The following is a 6000-nucleotide window of genomic DNA, read 5'->3' on the forward strand; positions in this document are numbered from 1 at the left end:
TGGAATAGAAAGAGAAACTGATGTGATCACTTTGAAAACTACAGTACGGTTCAAAAGTTTGGGCACCCCAGGTAAAAATTTGTATTTTAATGTGCACAAAGACGACAAGAAGAAATGGAAAAATCTCCAAAAGGCATCAAATGACAGATTGGACATTTGTATAATATGTCACAAAAAGTTAGATTTTATTTCCATCCTTTACACTTTCATAATAACAGAAAAAGTGCAAAAGTTTGGGCACCCAGCAGAGTTTCTAGCATGCACCGCCCCCTTTGGAAAGCTGAGACCTGACAGTGTCATGGATTGTTCTCAATCATCGTCTAGAAAGACCAGGTGATGTCAATCTTAAGGTTTTAAATGCCCAGACTCATCTGACCTCACCCCTAACAATCAGCACCATGGTTTCTTCTAAGCTATTGTCTCGAAAACTGAAACTGAAAATAGTTGACGTTTGCAAAGCAGGAGAAGGCTATAAGAAGATAGAAAAGCTTTATCAGATGCCAATATCCTCTGTTTGGAATGTAATTAAGAAATGGCAGTCATCAGGAACATTGGAAGTTAAAACAAGATCTGTAAGACCAAGAAAAATATCAGACGGAACAGCTTGTTCAACAGATTGTGAGACAAGCAAGTCCAAACCCACTTTTGACTGCACGATCCATCCAGAAAGACCTAGCAGACACTGGAGTTGTGGTTCACCATTCCACTATAAAGAGATACTCTTGCAAACATGGTCTTCATGGAAGAGTCATCAGAAGAAAACCTCTTCTACGTCCTTACCACAAAAATCAGTGTTTGAAGTTTGCAAATGAACATATAGACAAGCCTGATGCATTGTGGGAAAAGGTTCTGTAGACCGATTAGGTTAAAATACAACGTTTTGGCCGCAATGAGTAAATTTACATTTGGAGAAGAAAGGGCACAGAATTTAATGAAAAGAACCTCTATCCAACAGTTAAACATGGGGTTGGATCAATCATGCTTCAGGGTGGTATTGCAGCCAGTGGCACAGGAAACATTTCACGAGTAGAAGGAAAAATGGATTCAATAAAATTTCAGCAAATATTGGATGCTAACTTAATGCCATCTGTGAAAAGGCTGAAGTTAAAGAGATGATGGCCTCTACAAATGGATAATGATCCTAAACATACCTCAAAATCCACGGTGGATTACATCTAGAGGCGTAAACTGAATGTTTTGCCATGGCCTTTACAATCTCCTTACTTCAACATAGTTGAAAATCTATGAATAGACCTTAAAAGAACGTGCGTGACAACAGCCCAGAAATCTCAAAGAACTGGAAGACTTTTGGAAGGAAGAATGGGCAAAAATTGAAAGACTCTTGGCTGGCTACAAGAAGCGCTTACAAGCTGTGATACTTGCCAAGGGGGGGAGGAGGGGGGAACAAGGTATTAACTCTGCAGGGTGCCCTAACTTTTGTAGACGCCTTTTTTTTGTTTTGTTATTTTGAAAGTGTAAATTATGAAAATAAAATCTAACTTTTTGTGACCTATAATATGAATGTATAATCTGTCATTTGATGCCTATTGGAGATTTTTCCATCTTTTCTTGTTTTCTTTATGCCCATTAATACAAATTTTTACCTGGGCTGCCCAAACCTTTGAACCCCACTGTATATCAGGAGTTGCAGCAAATAAGAGTTAAACCATCAAAATGGAAATTATCTATATTTGTTGTTTTTCCACAAGATAAAGACAGGAATATTGTGAAGTGTGACTGACTGTTAACAGAAATGTCCTGTTTTCAGTGGATTTTGTTGTTTATTTTGTACGACTTTATTTAACATGATGGTAGAAGGTGCAATATGTCAATGCTGCTGTTGAACTGAGGCATATCAGACATTTCAGTTCACAGGAAAGTACTAATATTTATTAATTGGAAAGATTTGTTCTTATTATAACTTTAGTTTTTGGGATAAAAGTTCTGTGTTTGACTGTTCAATGTTCTATGTGTTTTAAATGAAAAACCCTCATTACTGGCAATTCATATCTACATTTTTATCTTTGCAAAAGAATATAGAATACAATATATCAACGGTGTTTCACGTTCTAATAATCCATGACATGTTTTATCTGTTACACAATGAATATTGAACTTTAGCTACACTTAAAAAAAGCTAACTTGCTGCAGAGAACCAGGACACAGCTCTTGCTTTGGTCTTACAGAGATTGGATGGCCCTGAGAAGGGACCCCCTCACCCCATACTCCCGCAGCACCTCCCACAGTTTCTCCCGGGGGACCCGGTCATATGCCTTCTACAAATCCACAAAACACATGTAGACTGGTTGGGCATACTCCCAGGCCCCCTCCAAGATCCTTGCGAGAGTAAAGATCTGATCCGTTGTTCCACGGCCAGGACGGAACCGCATTGTTCCTCTTCAATCCGGGGTTTGACTATTGGCTGAAACCTCCTTTCCAGCACCTTGGAGTACACTTTACCAGGGAGGCTGAGAAGTGTGATACCCATGTAATTGGCACACACCCTCTGGTCCCCCTTTTTGAATAGGGGAACCACCACCTCGTTCTGCCACTCCTTAGGCACCGTCCCAGACTTCAACGCAATGTTAAAGAGGCGTGTCAACCAAGAGATCCCCTCCACACCCAAAGCTTTCAGCATTTCTGGACGGATCTCAATCCCTGGGCCTCTGCCGCTGTGGAGTTGTTTGACTACCTCAGCGACTTCCACCAGGGAAATTGACGACAATCCCCCATCATCCTCCAGCTATGCCTCTACCACAGAGGGCGTGTCAGCTGGATTTAGGAGTTCCTCAAAGTGCTCCTTCCACCGCTCTATTACCTCCCCAGTTGAGGTCAACAACGTCACATCCATACTGTATACAGCTTGGATGATTCCTTGCTTGGGGAACGGTTTTCCAGAAGCACCTTGGTGCCGACCGAAAGTCCTTCTTCATGTCTTCTCCGAACTTCTCCCACACCCGCTGCTTTGCCTCTGTCACGGGCAGAGGCTGCAGCCCTTCGGGACCGTCGGTGACTTGCAACTGCCTCCGGAGTCGTCTGGGATAACATATCCCGGAAAGACTCCTTCAGTCGGAGGCTTCCATAACCACCAGTGCCCCGGGTTTTGTGGGTTACCGCCCCTTAAGGCACCTAAGACCACAGCTTGCCACCGCAGCTTCAGCAATGGAAACTTTAAACATTGTCCACTCAGGTTTAATGCCCCCAGCCTCCACAGGGATGCCCGAAAAGCTCCGCCGGAGGTGTGAGTTGAAAGTCCGTCGGACAGAGGCCTCCTCCAGACGTTCCCAATTTACCCGCACTACCCGTTTGGGCTTACCAGGTCTGTCCAGAGTTTTCCCCCACCCCCTGACCCAACTCACCACCAGATGGTGATCAGTTGACAGCTCTGCCCCTCTCTTCACCCGTGTGTCCAAAACCTACGGCCTCAGATCAGATGAAACGATTATAAAATCAACCTTTGGCCTAGGGTGCTCTGGTACCACGTACACTTATGAGCATCCCTATGTTAAAACATGGTGTTTGTGATGGACAATCCATGACTAGCACAGAAGTCCAACAACAGACAACCAGTCTGGTTCAGATCAAGTAGGCCGTTCCTCCCTGACCTTTGCTGTCACCCATACGGCAGCGCAACAAACCCCAATGGTTCCTCCCACAGGTCTGGAGGGAGAGGTTCCACGTAGCTTTTTCGGGCTATGCCCGGCCGGGCTCCGTAGCAAACCCGGTCACCAGGCGCTCGCTGACGAGCCCGCCATCTGGGCCTGGCTCCCGACGGAGGCCCCGGGCTTCCACCGGGCAGGGTCTCTCCATCCCTTCCTAGATTTTCCATGAGGTATTTGAACCAGTCTGGCCCCTCCCCTGAGAACACTTTGCCATGCGAGACCCTACCAGGAGCACAAAGCTCCATACAACACAGCCCTCAGGTTCATTCAGGGACACACAAACCTCTCCACCACCATAAGGTGATGGTTCCCTGGAGAGAAAAATCTGAATCAGAAAAAGTAACCAGTAACATTTCCACTTCGGGTAAATGCATTGGTGGAATATAACTAAGTACATTGTCTCCAGTACTGTCCTTAAATACAAATGTTGAGGTACTTGTACTTTACTCAAGTCTTTTCTTTTCATACCACTTTCTACTTCTAATCCCAACCATTATTGTACTTTTTACTCCACTACATAAATCTGACAGCTTTAGTTACTAGTTACTTTAAAAGTTAATATTTTTGCACACTAACAAAAGTAAAAATAAAAAAATAAAATGTATTGTTTTAAATTAAACTAACCAACAATGTAACGGCCTACAAGTCTATCTGAAATAATTAGACCATGAAAGACTAAGTTGGTTGACAGAACTGTTAGGATTGTTTCCAGTTTCTAAAATGTGATGATTTTTTTTGTTGAGTACTTTTACTTTTAATTACAGCTCTGAACAATTCTAAAGCCAAGGATATGTATGGGCTCGACACTAGATTTATAAAGTTACATAAAGAGGCTTTAGCTCCCCCACTCATGCACTTGGTTAATTTATCTATACTAAGTTAAATTGTTCCTAAGGCATGGATATTGGCCTCAGTTATTCCAGTATTTAAAGCTAGAGACAAATCGGACATGAATAACTATAGACCAATTAGCATTCTACCTTGTAAATCATTGAATTCCTCAGCAATGGTCAAACACCTATACATCCCATGCAGTTCGGCCACATCACTCAACCGAGACTGCATTGGTCATGTTTATGGAAAGAATTAAATATCAACTAAATAAAAATGAATGTGTTGGTGCTGTGTTTCTGGTGGCCCATTTTTTTTTATCTATATGTTAATGACTTACCTGAATACTGTTTACATGTTAATGTCCAGTCATTTTTACTGATTGGAAATTGTTAATGAATGTAAATATTTAGGTGTGATTATGGACTCTAGACTCTTTTAAAAAACATATTAAAATGACATCCAAAAGAATCAAATTCAATCTTCATAATGTTAAACAAATCAGAGGATCTCTATCAGATTCAGCTGCTCTGGTGTTTCTGCATTCAATGATACTTTTACATCTGAACTATTGTATCACTAGCTGGTCTATGTCGGGTACTACTACCTTACAACCAGTTGAGCTTCTGTACAATAAGGCACTAACTGATTTAAAAACCTCTCTCTCATCATTGCAATATTATAGAGAAATGTAACTTGTTGAGTTTTGATAGTTTTTGTAAATTGTCCTCACGGTGCTCAATTAACAAAGTACTACATGGCCCGGCGCTACCTTCACTGCTGGAGTTTATTAAATATAGACACACTCGGATCACAAGAGCTGTGAACTGTGAGGTTCCTTTCGGCCATAATGCACGGGTGTGTGTGTGTGGGTGTGTGTGTGTGTGTGTGTGTGTGTTAAAGGTTGTTGTGACGAAGTGGGTTTGCTCACCACTTGTCCAGTACAGGTCAATAGTAAAGTAAACTCAGTCATGTTAGTTTCAGTTCCATTTTATTAGGTTGCAAGTTTAAATATGGTTTCAAGTTTTCCGTGTGTTGACACTTACAATTGTTTGTTCCTGTTTTATAGGAATAGCGTGGTCATGGATGACATTGCCGGGCCAAACCAAGTAGAGGGGTTTCTTGTGTATAGGAATGTTTATTTTGGTTGTTTTTGGTTATTATGTAAAAAGGAATGACTAACCTTGACCTGTTTTGGAGTCAGTAAGATAGGAGGAAACTGGTAACCAAGTTCCATAGATTAAGAGATTGCTAGGTATTAATGGAATGGGGTAGATCAACCTGCTTTAGGACGGGATGGACTGAAGCAGTTGGGTGTGAATTGACAACCCTATATAAATAGTAGGATTTGTGCTTAATTTCTACTAATGAATTGCCCTGTTTCTGTTTTGTTTTTTTCTTCTTTTCTTTCTTCTTGTTTATCCTCTTGAAATTCACTGGAAAATATATGATTTTCTTGCCTAAATTTTTACCCCCTAAAACATGCTGCAGTTTCCACATGCTTTGG

This window comes from Etheostoma cragini, chromosome 7 (assembly GCF_013103735.1).
Source record: "Etheostoma cragini isolate CJK2018 chromosome 7, CSU_Ecrag_1.0, whole genome shotgun sequence".
NCBI lineage: Eukaryota > Metazoa > Chordata > Actinopteri > Perciformes > Percidae > Etheostoma > Etheostoma cragini.